The sequence below is a fragment of the Cupressus sempervirens genome, chromosome 10 (genome assembly GCF_028749045.1).
Source record: "Cupressus sempervirens isolate cs-2001-9-10 chromosome 10, ASM2874904v1, whole genome shotgun sequence".
Taxonomy (NCBI): Eukaryota; Viridiplantae; Streptophyta; class Pinopsida; order Cupressales; family Cupressaceae; genus Cupressus; species Cupressus sempervirens.
Genome location: NC_143127.1, coordinates 932,521,166 through 932,536,712, shown reverse-complemented (window position 1 = coordinate 932,536,712; position 15,547 = coordinate 932,521,166).

The window sequence follows — 15,547 nt, the reverse complement described above, 5'->3', positions numbered from 1 at the left end:
CAATAGAACAAATCATAAAAGCCATATTTGGTGGGACTATAACACTTGATGTAGATGTCATTACTGTGGATAATTTGGACACATTGGAATGAATGGTATAAAACATCACATGAGGAAAAGAGATACTACCAAAAGATGTTTCATTTGTATAGAACTTGGTCATCCTGCCAAAAACTGTATGAATACTAGAAGAATTGAAGACAAAAGGAAGGCAAAAGCTGATAACATCAGAAAGAAAATAAGACAAGAATGGGTTCCAAAATCTACTGAGAATACAAGTCTAAGCAATGATGATCAAGTCACTCAAGAATTGGGTGACTCCGCTATTTCCACTTGATTTCTTAAAGGAGAGCTAGAACTAGGCTACTAAAGAAGACATCTAAATTAGTTCTAGTTGACAAGACAAAAGATCCATATCAGTATTAATGATGCAAAAGGATCACCAAGTAAGAAGTACCAGTTATTACCAAGTTATCTTCCTTACTAAGCAAGGTCAAATTACAAAATCTATCGAGCAAGGTTGGGAGTGACTAAGTCTTATGTGGTCATCGAGTCATGAAAGATACCATCGAGTATTCAATGCTAGTGAAGTGGATGATAGTCTATAAATTTTATCTAACACTCATACCAATCATTTAGGGTAAAATTTGATAAAAGGAATAAAATCAAAGTCATTTTTTTCCTTGAATTTTTGAGAGCTATTTGTGTAGAGCAATCTTCAAGAGCATTCAAGTGATTTGAGTGAGCCGTTACAAAAAGTTTTTAAATTCTCTCAAACCATACAAAGTATAAATGGAAGTTATCAAAATCTAGGCAAAATGAGGTTTAGACATGTTGGTTCGTGGTGTAGAATGGAAGACACTAGATTTCAAGCTCTCTCCTACAATTGAAAAAATCCTAGATACGAGTGGAGCACAATCTCAAATACCTCCTAAGGTACTATTGATTAATAACACTCATTCTCATTTTAAATGTGTTATTCATGACATAGGTACTTTGGAAATGGATGAAACCCTAGAGAAACTATGTGTTAATGGTGTGTTAAAACCTAAGCACCAACATCTAGAAGTGAAAGGTTTAACACATATTTCACATATGCCACAAGAATTTAAAATTAAATGGATAAAATACATCATTAGTCATGTGCATAAAGGTCAATTGTGGTTGGAGCAACCAATTTTGATTTGAAAGAAGATGATCCATAGGATCACTGGTCTTCCCATGTTATCAAAATAAAAAATGACCAAAACCCTAAGTTGGGTTGAATTGCAAAAGAAAACCCTAACCAAGTGGGATGGAAGGGGAATGATAATAATAAGTGTGACCAACATGGAATTAAAGTTCAATATTTACATCAATACACACAAGATATATAGCTCTAGCAAGATGAATAGTGTGTCATGTGAAGCTATGGTCTTGGATTACATGGTAGTCAAGAATAACCTATCTCTTGCCCTTGCCAAGTTACTATTGAATCAGTTCAATAAAAACATGGAGATCATCAAGAAATCAAAGAAAAATCCATGTAAGTTTGGCTCACTATTGATATGTTTATTTTTCTACGTTAAAAAATTCTTTCTTCAAAAGGTAATGTTGTTTGGATGAAAGATGTGCTAGTACTTTATTAGATTAATGAATACATTGCTGAAATGGGAGAAAATTATACAAGTATTACAAACAAATATTGTGATGCATTCAAGGAGAAAATAAATAATAGATTCCAAATCCCCAAGAAACTAGTTGAGGATTATAAAGATGATTTTTTTTTTTATGGTAGATAGTGACAACATATATATTTAGGTAGTTAAGCCTAGAATTGCATGGATAAAACCTCTAGGATATGAGGTAAACATTGATGAAACAAAGAGATATAATAGAAGCATTAATAAATGAGTTAGTTCATCCCAAGTTTGCTTACTTTGGCACCTATGATGAGGCAAAGTCTAGTATACAACTAGAGATCATGCTTCCTCAAGAAATTGACAAGGGCAAGAAGAGGATTGCCAAACTAAATACTAGTTCTAGCCTCTTGTTAACTAAAGGAAAAGGTGAGGATGAAGAAGTAGATGATGAAGAAAAATTAGAGAAAGAGGAGAAATTGAAGAAGAGTAAGGTAATCATTACCAAACTTACCAAGATGTCCACTGTCATGTTCACCAGGAGATCCTACAGGAAAAAAATAGATAAAGAGGGAGGAGACATAATTTCCAAGAGATCTCTACCCACATTTGAGGAAAGAATGAAAGAATTGGAATTAGCTTCTAAAATAACAATCTTTAATGTATTACAATGTGAGACCAAAACTATTGATGAGTAGAAGCAGATTGAAGATATATTGATATCCAAGATGGGTAAGTGGAAGTACTCACCTAATCAGCTTACTCAGTGGATTCAAGATGCACTGATGATCAAAATTAAGCCAAGATTGGAACATATAATGCAAAATTCAAAAGATATTTATGAGTAGACCTTAAAGAAACATATACAAAATTTGAATGACAAGGAGGTGAAAGAATCTTTAAAGAAAAAATAAAGAAAAGTTAACTCTAAGCTTCAATACATGTCTTATTTTGTTGAATGAAATAGAGCATGTTGTAAAGAACACTACAAATACATTCAAGAATGTCTATCTTCTTCACAAACTGAGTGATTTTTTTGTAAGTATAAGTGATAAAGATGATGACGATTAGGAGGAGAAAGATGAATAATTAATTCATTTTGATAATGTAGATGATGAAGAGGAATAGGAGCAAGAGGCTACCGAGGAAGATACACAAGATGTTGAGGAAATTGACCAAGTTAAGATTGTTGTAGTGGTTATAGCCTCACTTGCTTACTCTCCAAGAAAAAATATTGGTAACATCAAGCATAGAGACAACCTCAACAGAATTGATTGTGACCAACATTGTAAGCACAAGCACTCAATCAATCTTTGCACTAGTTTAGCTCAGCGCACTAAAGTGTCAAGCACTTCATCTACCAAGCTATAGGTTCTACCTTCTACATTAGTTTTGTCTACAAAAAGTATTCCTACCACCAGTATTTCAAGAAGTGCAATATCCATTTTTGCATGAAGTCCCACTATTTCAACAATTGCTTCCATTCCTAGTATGCATGCATTAAGTGCAAGGACAATTGAGATCAGGCCTCAACCGAGCACAAAATTTTTGGATAAAGGTAAAGAAAAAGAGGACGATATAGATCTTGATGAAGATATTGTCATTCCAAAATGGAACATCTCAAATCTCCATCCTGATCAAATGCAAATGTTTGGTGAACTCCTTCAATAGAAAGCTGAGTAGCAAAGGCTAAGAGAAGAAACAAATAAAGAGTTTAAGATCATTGACGATGCCAAGAACATTCTAGCAGAGGCTATAGGTATAGAGTTTGATACTTCTCAACCAATTCTATATCAATTGGTAGAGGTAGTCAAGAAATACAGTGAAGGTTTAGATGGGAAGGATAAACAATTACAAAAAGTGAAGAAAAAGTTTGAGAATAAAGTTTTAGAACTTATTGCTCAACAGATTGCCATTCATCAAGTAGAGTTATCTACAATTTTGGGCTCTCTAGAAACCTCTTGCACTAATGTAACTTTACTTTTTGATAAATTATGTGATATTTCAATTTTTGCATATGAAATAAGAGAAAAATTGTCTAAAATTGATGAAGATCTTAAGGAAAGTGCACAATAATTGCAACTTAACCTAAATTCTAGCTCTGTTCACTTCAACATAATCAGATTTCTAATAGACATGTACGTAGAACTACTCTAAGAAAAGGCAAGAATCAGATAAACATTAATAGATATTCAAAATATGATTCTCCCTAACATGGATGCACTGCAGAGGCACATTGAACACTCTAAAACACTCATTTATGACAGTAACTTCAATATTGCAGACCACATGATTGAATTGTTAGTAGCAGTACAAATTGCACTGCACACATATATGGTCTTCAAGAGAAGTAGGACAAGAGTTTGGTACTCATACTAAAGGTACATAAGATTTCTTGTCTCATTTTGGCATTACTATGTAATATATATAGCATAAATCTTTGGCATTAATGTCAAAGAGGGGGAGAAGTTATAAAGAGATAAAAAGGGGGAGAAGATGTGAGAAGATTGGATAAGTGAGAAAATTGTAGATTGTAGAAAATGTATATTAGATGTATAGTATATTGTAAATTATGTATGGGGGACCATTTCCATATATCCTTTACAATTTTTTTTTGGAAAAATCTCAAAAAAAAAAATATACTCTACCAAGTTGGAGACATAAGGTAATGGATAAAAATGTTGTTGAACATTCTTGAATTTAATTTTGATTGATAAGTCTTTTTATCATTAATGAGAAAGGGGAAGATTGTTGACATTCCAATCATGTTTGTTATTAGTGACATACACTTATTCAGATTGTAAGCTTATACCAAGCATATTGTATAGTTAATGGTGTTAACCAAGAATTTTAATTGTTACAAAGTTCCATAGTTTCTATCGAGTTCTTTAGATAGATTTCAGTTTGCACTGAGAAGTTACTACTAAGGTGATGATCAATAGTGTAAACCAAGCATCTCAGTGTATACCAAGTTTACCTATGCAAACTGAGTTGTGCAATGCTTACCGAGTTCATAGCTAATGTGATGCAAGTCTAGTGTTAACCAAGCTACTCAGTGTTAACCAAGTGACTTAGTTTATACTAAGCTCAAGGTAATAGCCTTGACCGAGCTATGCAGTATGAATCAAGTGATTCAGTTTATATGCTGAATTTTCTAGTATTTGTTGAGTCACTAGTGTAGAATGAGTTAAAGACTACTTGGAAGTGATCAGTATGGACTAAGCTTCTACATCTATCAAGTGCATGATGATGCTAAGCATTGATAATGGATTTCAAGTATCAAAACCTCACCGAGTCAGTCTTCAAAATTTGAGTTACTACAATTTGGCCAACATTGTAATATTTGTGTAAACCTATATTGTGGTCAACTTTATAATTATGTAATTGGATTGGTATATATGTAATGTATTGTATCACATTCAAATCATCAAAGAGATGTAATGCAATCATCAGAGAAGAATGGAAGAGCAAATCACAAAGGCTACAACAGTATAAGGAGTTGTAAAGATTCATCTATCATAAAAAGGTGATCTATACACCCAAAGGAATCTCATTTAGTAATCAAAGTTGTAGATTGAATATTAGCTACTACTTCATCCTAATAGGTGGATCAATCAAATCCTTTAACAAGGTAGACCTAACAGTCTTATGTAAATCTCTTTACTAAGTGCATATTTCATTGTATGTTTGTAAATCCCTTTGCAAGGTAGACCAAGCAATCCTTATTGCTCCTAACAAGGTAGATAATCAAAAGTGATCATTATAAGCCTTAACAAGCCAACTTTATATTATAGTACTATAGCTTGTGGGTATCATCCCCACCCCAAATTTACTTTCTATTTGGAAGGTTTCTAGGTCACCAAATCCTATGTTAAAGTGTTATGTATGCTCTCATGTGTTCAGTTTCTCATTCTTGCAATTAGATCAAAATTCACATAAAGGATTAATTGTTAATCAAGGGTAAAGTTTAATAAATTATTGATTCACCCCTCCCCTCTTAGTAACTTAGCCTATCATAATATTTCCAACATAATCAAATTAATGTTAGCTTGGAACAACTAATTTTTCATTTTATTGTACCTAATCTGATTATAGTTCTATTGGAATTTTTAATCAACCCTACTAATCAGCAATTGGACCAATTGAAATAGGTTATTGGTTGTCACTTAGAATAGGTTGAATGAGTTTTATTGTTGCTATCAAGTTCCAAAATCTCTATATAGTTCATAATGAGTAGTATCTATCATGTTATTTGGTGATAGTGTTAACCGAGCTTCACAATATTAACCAAGTTGCACATTATCAACCATGGTCTCTAGTATCTACCAAGCTTGCAATATTAGTGATGAGAATCTAGTATTGATTGAGCCAAGGAGTGTCAATGAAGTGATTCAGTTTATATACTGAGTTTCATAGTGTTTACCAAATCACACAAGTGTTGACCGAGTTTAAGCTACTTGGAAGTTATTAGTATGAACCAAGCTTCTACATCCATCGAGTGCATGATGATGTTGACTATTGATAATTCTTTTTTAGTATTAGAACATCACTGAGTTTGTCTTTTGAAACCTAAGTGTCAATAGTTGGGCCAACTTTGTGATTTTTATGGAAACCTATGTTGTAGCTAACTTTGATGAATTATGATTTGGATAGGTATATATGTAATTAATTTTATCATATCCAAATAAGTAATTATGAAGCTAATACAAAGAGAGAGAAAATTAATTGAGAAGGCTACAAGTAGCATAAGGGACATTAAAGATTTATCTATCACAACAAGGTGATCTTTACATTTCAAATGATTCTGAACTAGCAAATCCGATTTGCAAATCAAAGATCAACAACTGGTTCATCCTAATAGGTATATCAATCAAATCCTTTAATATGGTAGACTTAATAGTATTTAACAATGCTCTTTACCAAGTTCATACTTCATTTTATGTTTTGTAAATTATTTCACAAGGTGGACCTATCTATCCTTATTGTTCCTAATAGGGCAGATCGTTAGAAGTGTTTAATTTTAAGCCTTAATAGGCCAACTTTATACTATAGTACTAAAGCTTGTGGGTGTCATCTCCACCCCAAATTTGCTTTCTATTTGAAAGGATTTTGGGTCCCCATATATTGTGTCAAAGTGCTATTAATGTTTTACTACTTTCATTCTTTCAAACATGTAATTAGATCAAAATATTATATGAATGATTAATTGGTGGAATAAGATTAAGTTTTATTGGTTCCCGATCCACCCCTCCCCTCTTAGTAACTAGAAACTAGTATCGGATCATTATTGTTCAAATGGAATAAGTTTAACAGCTTGAGCAAATATTAGAGGTGATGAAGATATACCTACTAGATAAGGCTATTGATAATCATAACTTGGATCTTGAATTGGACATTGGGAAAATGAAGAAAGTAAAGGAGAAACTCTTTTAATCATTGAAAAGAAGGAAAGATCTTGTAGTACAAATGAATGAAAATCTCTACATTGAAGAAAGGATTGAAGATATGTATCTAGAAAGAAATCTAGATGTAGTAATCAAAGACCTATTAGAAAATAATTCCAATTTTCAAGAAGAATTTAGAAATTTAAAAATAGAACAAGAAATCCAATCAGTAACATTATGTGAAGTCATGGAAAAAAAATACAAAGACAAAGAAGAGATAGAAGAAAAGAACAATGAAATTCTACATCTATCCCTTCAGCAAGTAGACTTCATTGATCGGCTCACTAATGCAAATGAAGAACTCATGAGTCAAATATCAAAGAATGAAATACTCTAGAATGATATAAATAATAAAAAGAAAACCATTAAAATAATGTTGAAATATCAAGAAGCATGAATCAATTGAATGAGAAAAGTCAATATAGACACAAAGGTAAAGTTGTAATAGGATACATAGAAGAAGGTGAATCATCAACGTAAGGAGTTCAAAAGAATCAAAGGCCTAATTGCAATTGTTGTGGTAAGTTAGTTTATATGTAGAACAAATGTTACAATGATTATAAGGCAATATTCAATGAAAAGTGTTACAGTTGCAATAAGCATGGTCATAGAGAAAATGAATGCAAGGAGAAACCTAAGTTTGAAGGTAAATGTCACAATTGGGAGAAACAAAGACACAAATCTTCTCAATGTAAAACCAAGATATTGAATCCAGAAGAACAAATTGTAAAATCTATATTTGGATGGGACTACAACGCATGGTTTAGATGCCACTACTGTGGAGAATTTGGGCACATTGGAGTAAATTGTGTGAAACATCATATGAGGAAAAGAGAAACCACTATAAGGTGTTTTATTTTGTATATAACTTGGAAACCTTTCTAGGAAATGTATGAGCACTAGAAGTATTCAAGATGAAAAGAAAGGAAAAGTTAACAATATTAAAAAGTAGATGAAGTAGCAATGGATATCAAAAACTCCTAAGAATGCAAGTCTGAGTCATGAAGTAAATATCACTCAAGAGTTTAGTGACTCAAGCATCTCAACTTGAACTCCCATAGGAGTACCTAGAACTAAAGCTCCAATGTAGACATCTCATATCACTTCCAGCAAGCAAGAAGAAAAGATCCATATCAGCATTCAAGATGCACAAGGATCACCAAGTGGTTTTGAAAATTCAAGACCTTTACTAAGATAGGTCAACTTGTAATACCCTACCAGGCAAGATTGAGTTACAATGACATATTTTCTATGGATAATAATTTTTTCACTTTATTGAGTAATATTGAGACTATCGAGCTATGAATGTTTGTTGAGTATTAATAGAAAAAAATAAGTCAAAGATAGTCTATCACCAAAGAAGTGGTCATACCAAATAATTTATGTTGATTTCAAAGTGAAAATTTCTTAAACAAAATAAAATTGAATTCATTCTTGGTGGTGAATTTTTGAGAGCTATTTATGTGCATCCAAGTGATCTATGTGTTTGCTATTGAAATAATTCTTAGATTTTTTTGAAACCCCTCAAGACCCTAATGAGAATGGCTTCTTCTAGAAAAGAAGTGAAAAAAGGATAAAAAAATGTTGATTCAAGGAGTAGAATATGAGCTTCTAGTATCAAAATTTAGTCCATTAATTACTGAATCAATTGACCCAGTAGGTGCACAATCACAAATTCCTTCCTAAGTTTTACTCATGCACAATATACACTCATATTATCAGTTTTCTATTGAAGAGATAGGCACACATGAAATACAAGAGGTATTAAATGAATTAAATGTGAATGGTGCTCTAAAAACAAAGCATCAACATTTGGAAGAAAAGGGCTTGACATATATTTTGCATATGGCAAGGTATTTTCCCATAAAATTGATAAGATTCATATTGAGCCAAGTTCACAATGGGGATTGATGGTTGGATCAGCACATTTGGATCACAAGGAAAATGATTCACAAAATCACTGGCATTCCAATGTTGAACAAAGCCAAGGCAACCAAAACCCTAGGTAAGGTCAAACTGGTGAAGACAACTCTTACTGATTGGAATGACAAGGGAATGAAGATAAGTGAAATCATAGACATGGAATTGAAATTTAGAATTCACGTGATTGCCACAAAATATATAGCTTTAGTCATCTCAATAGTGTGTCATGTGAGGTAGTAGATGTGGCCCTCAAGGTGGTGAAAAATAAGATGTCATTTGACCTTGCTGAGTTGTTATTGAATCAGTTCAATAAGAACATGGAAAGTATCAGAGGTTCCAAGAACAATCCATGTAAGTGTAGTTCACTCATAACTTTTTTTTTTTTTTTTGTACAAAAATTCTTCCCTTCTAAATGCACGGTTGTATAGAGAAAAGATGTACTTGTTCTATATCATATTAATCAAAACATAAAAGAGATGGGTGAATTTTTTGGCAATATAATGGATAACTAATTTGATAATTTCAAAGAAATGATGAATAATAGATATAAGATACCAATGAAACTTCTAGAGGACTAAAAAAATGATATCTATTTCATGGTAAACTATGATACACTATACACTTAGGCAGTTAGACCAAGGGTGGCAAGTGTTAATAATCTTGAATATGAGGTTAACATTGATGATACAAAAGATATCATTGAGGCTCTCCTAAATGAGACTATGGATCCTAAGGCCATATTTTGGAACTTAAGAAGAAGCTAAGGCAAGGATAGAAAAATTTAAATAAGCATGTTAAACTCTCTTACTAATAGAGGGAAAGGAAGATGATGTGGAAGAAGATGAAGAAGAGGATGAAGCTAAAGAAACCAAATCTAAGGAAGAATAACCTCTAAAGAAGAAATGTAAGGTTATCATAACTAGAAATACTAAGTCATCCACTATAGTATTCAAAAGAAGGGCACCAAAATCTATGAAGAAATTGAAGTTAAATGAGGAGGATGTCGAGCAAATTATTTTCAAAAACCCTCCACCTACACTTCAAGAAAAGGTAGAGGAATAAGAAGGAGGAACTAGAATGGAAAATTTCAAATCTCTCACATATGAAACAAGGAATGCAGATGAGAAAACATAGATTGAGAGAATGATCATGAAAAAATTCAGTAAATGGAAGTACTGATCTCAAGCCTAGATGGAAGCATGCTAAGAAGACTTCAAAATATGTATTTGAATAGACTTTGAGGCAAATCATGTCAGTTCTTAGTGAAAATGAGGTGAAAGAATCTTTGAAGAAAATTGAAGAAAAGCTCACTCTTAAATTCAACACATGCATAATATTGATAAACAATATTGAATATGTAGTAAAGGCAGCCACAACTACATGGAAAAGGATTTACAACCTACATCAACCTAGTAATTTTTTTTTCATGTTAGTGACAAAGAGGATGATAGTGATGAGGAAGAAAATGTTGAAATAAAAGACGGTGAAAGAGAAGATGTAAATTTGGAAGCTATAGAGGAAAGTCTCCCTGAGATCTAATGTATTGAGGAAACTGACCTAGAAAAGATTGTAGTTTTAAGTAGTGATGGCCTCATTTCCTCGCACCCAGAGAAAATTTTCAGTGCCATCAAGCTCTGAGAAATATTCTATCAAGTTGGTTGTTGCATCCACTATAACACTAAGCACCTAACCAATCTTTGCACTTGTTTAGCTTAGTACTATATTGACTAAAGTGATAACACTTCATCTACCAAGTAGTAAGTGCCTCCATCATCATATTTTACAATACAAAAACAAGGTATTTCTACTATCTATGCCATATCTACTTTTGTTACTAGAACATATATTTCTACAATTTATATGATTCCAAATGTTTTAATAACAAGTACAATGGTAGCTAAGAACTAGTCTTAATCAAGTAACGAAGTATCAGACAATAGTAAGAAAATTGTTTCTCCTACTCTAAAAGAAAAGGATGAAGAAGGTAAAATAGATCTAGATGAGGATATTACTATTCCAAACTGGGATATTGCTACACTCACTACTGATAAGACAAACATCCTAGGCAAATTACTATAGAAAAGAGTTAAGTCACAAATTCTTAGAGAATAGAAGAGAAAGGAAACCCAAGTGCTTGAAGATGTAAATGACATATTTGTAAGTGCACTAAGTATTGAGGTTGATAGTACACAACATATTTTGAATAAATTAGTAGAATTTGTCTAGAAATTCAAATGGATAAGATAGGTTGCTACATAGAGCAAAAAGAAAATTTGAAAAAAAAGTATTGGAACAAGTGGCACAAAAAGTTACAATAAAGCAAGTAGAATTTTCTACTATTCTTAGTTCATTGGAAAAATTTGCAAATAATGTAACTTCAATATTTAGTAAGTTGTGTGATACATCTATCTTCACCCAAGGAATCAAAGAAAAATTATCTAAGATAGATGAAGACTTTAATGAAAGTTCACACTAGTGATCAATTAAGCCAAGCTATAATTTTTCTCACTATTCAAAGATCAGATATCTAACAAATTCACAAGTAGAATTATTAATGGAAGAAGCCAAGATTAGGGCCACACTTGTAGAGATCCATGGCATGATTCTTCAAAAGATGGATGCATTACAAAAAAATATTGGACATGCCAAGACACTCATCCATGACAATAACTTCTCCATAGTTTATCACATGATGTAGCTATCAGTAGAAGTGTAGATTTCATTACACACAAGCAAGGTGTTAGAGGAAAATTTGGATAAGACAATGGTATTGATTTTAAAGGTAAATTTTGACTTCTTGTCACATTTTGGAATTAACATGTAGTATACATCTTTGACATTTGTGTCAAAAAGGAAGAGAAGTATAATATAAGATGAATGTATATATGAGGTGTATTAAGAAGAAGTATAATATGAGATACATATATGGGGGAGTAGCATAGTATTATACAAATACATGTACAAATAAGTAGAAAACATCTTCTACAAAATAAATTTAAAAAAATTCAAAATAGAGTATGTTACCAAGTTGTAGATATAGAAAGAAGATAAAACAATATTTTGGAATTGAAATTTTGAGCATTCAGTTTTGGATTGATAAATGTTTTTATCACTAATGCCAAAAGTGGTGATTATTGACATTAAGGCCAAATTTTGTTTATTAGTAACTCACATTTAGTCATTTGGTTAAGCTACTACTGAGCTTGTCTTTTAGATTGTAGTCTAATTAAGTGCTCCAGTTACTACTAAGCAATATGTTGATCTCAAATTAGTTTTGACAAGTGAGTGTCAACACACTTGAGTTATTTACTTACTTCATGTTGAACATGTAACATGTGATGAGAAAACCATAGACTATGTCAAGTCATGCTAAGTGTTGAGCCAATCATGTGTTGAGTCACTCAAATGCCTAGTAGACAGTATATGTCATTTGACATAGGAGCCGAGTAAATAGTGGATGCTAAGAAATGCAGGTACTGACTCACAATATAAAGATTAATGCATGCTGAGCATCGAAGACTTCAGATGTCAATCGACACAATTTTGACATATTCATTTGTAATAGCACAAACTGCTACGTAAACTATTTTTGAGCCAACTTAAGATTAAATTTTGATATTTTTGAGATAAGGATGAATCTCTAGTTTGATTCTCTATGCAATTACATGTAGCCAATCAAAAAATGGGATGGATGAAGTGGTAAAATGGATGCAAAAATAGAGCACTCAATGTGTGTAAGGGAATTGAAGGAGTGAAGAGAGAAGTTTACATGCACAAATAGAGCACTCATGGTGGTCTAGAGTTATGGAGCGAGATTGAATTGAAAAATTAGTTAGAGAAAAACAAAGGTTAGAGAAGAGTATACAACATAGATACATCTAATCAAGAAGAATAAAAAAGGAAAATGGTTAGAGGTGATCTATTATTATGAAAGAAAGTGCTAACTATAGGATCAAATATGGCACATTCTAACAGGTGATTTCAATCAAAATCTCTTAACAAATTGGTCCTTATTGGTTGTATGAAGTCCTTTAATATGGTGCTTACTTAATTGTGAGATAAAGTCCTTTAGCAAGGCACAATTCTAATAGGGTGTTGAAATCCTCTAACAAGGTGAGACCTAATAGTCTTTCTAAACTTCTCAAAGGGAAGACCTTTCAAAGGGTAGATCATGACTTATGATCAAAACATTGTAACCTTAATTGGATACACTTTATTACTATAGTAGTGATGATCTGTTGGTATCATCCCTATCCCAGTTTTACCTTCTCACTTGGAGGGTTTTTTGGTAATCATATAAGGTGTTATGTGTGTGAATACTCATGTATTTACGTAATTTAGATGTATCTGCTTTGCATGTTATTTCAATTTGCTTGTTGAATGCATAAGATGGTTATATGGTGAAAGTGTTATAGGTCCAAGTTAAAACTACTGATTCACCCCCCACACCCCCAGCCCCCCCTCCCCCCCCCCCCCTAAAAGTTTTCCTTTCCTATTATAATTTCAACAATTGGTATCAGAGTCTTGTTCTCTAAAAGAGAAGCTTTAAAACTTTGAGGAAAGATCTTGAAATAGAAGTCTACAAGTTTGGAAAGACTATTGAGAACCAAGATATTGAAATACATCTCATACTACATCAATTGAATCAAGCAATAGAAGACCTAAAGAATTCTTTGAAGAGAAGGAAATAAATTGTCATTGTGGAGAATGCCACACAATATAAAGAGATAGACACTACTAAACTATTTGTAGATGGAGGCTCAAATGAATTTGATGCTATAGTTTCATATTTAATAGAAAAGAATCAAGCCCATGCTAAGGAAATCATAAATCCCAAATTAAAGCAAGAATCATAAGCTATACTACAATACGAAGTGGTTGAACAAAAGAAGGAAGCCATGGAAGACAAAGCCATGATTGAAGAAGAAAAAATGGTTTTGGCCAACTCATTGGAAGAGAAATCATTAGAACTAACCAAGATTTCCAACATGCAATTGGATACTCTAAGTCAAATGATGAATGCTAGCTATGGATTGAATGCTAAGGATATTGAGATAACTACATTAAGGTTGTAGAATGAATAATTTCAAAGTGACCTAAAAAGGGAAAAGGAATTTGTTGAAAGTTTCAACAAACCAAATGAAGCCATCAAATACTTTGAGTAATTATTGAGATCCCCTAGATCCAATAATAATACATTAGGACTAGGTTATACAACCATTGAAAAAGGAGATTCGTCCAAAAGCACAGTAGAAAGGAAAAACAAAGATAAGAACTCAAAACCTACCTATCATAATTGTGGTAAGAAAGGACATACTAAAAATGTTTGTAGGAGCAAGATTACAAATTAGAATATCAATCATAAGAGCATGATTCACTACCATAAGTACAATAAGGAAGGTCATTACGCACATGAATGTAGAATGAGGACCACACATACACAAAAAGAAGTATGGACATAGAGCCTTTGAATGTAGATCAAAACCCATGTGGTCACGAAACATGCAAATAAAGGTAAGGAACAATGACAACTCTTATATTTGGGATTATATTACAAGATATATCTATCACTATTGTCAAGAATATGGAAATTTTCTTGAGAATTGTATCAGGAAACACTTTATTGGTAACTATGAAAGGTGGTGAAGTCAAACTACATGTTTGAGTTGTTTGAAGACTAGTGACATCAGTATATATTGTCCAACGAGGTCAAAAGTACCAAGTCATGAATTTGTAAAGGAAAATGCAAGGTAGATGTTGAACACATCAGAAATGAGATGAATAAGAAACAGAAGAAGAAAGATGATTACACAAAATCAAATGGAGAAGGGATCACTTCACCTTATTAGTCAAGTGATCACACTTCATCAAAATAGGCAATGAAAAGGTATGTGGGACTAATATTTAAAATCTATATCATAGATCAGTTCCAAAAGGAAGCTAATACTAAAAAGACTACATTATCATAAATAATGATGCAAGATGTTGTTAAGAATTCAAGATAAATCTTTATGCTTTTCATGTTGTTATCAAGCATGAAATATTTTCTATGTGTGTCGAGTGAAATATTAGAAGATATTGAGCTAGTAGTCCAACTAGTTGATGTCGAGATCATAGTGGTTGCTAAGTGATGGAAATGTCAATGGATGCTGAGTGAGCCTAAAATTGGTTGATGCCGATCTTACAACTGTGTAAGAACTCAACATTAATTGTAATGATTTCAAAGGGTATTTGATCAATTTTAACTCATTTTCCATCATTTCAAATTCGAGAAATAATGACTAGAGTAGAAGGTGATCTAGAAATACATCGAAGTAGTTGCAGAAAGATATAGGCAATGATTCTACACCAGTTCATCAAATTTCACAAGGTATTTATCAAGAGTTAAGCTACGCAGTTTAAAATTTTGTAAACCCTAGTTTCTCACTATGGCATCTAGTTTTAAGAATGTAGAAGGGAAGAAAGTTTTGAATGTTTAGATAGTAAGTAATAAGGTCAAGAAACATATTTTCAAATCTATTCCTAACATTGTGTATAAGCAAGACCCTTTTGGTGCATTAT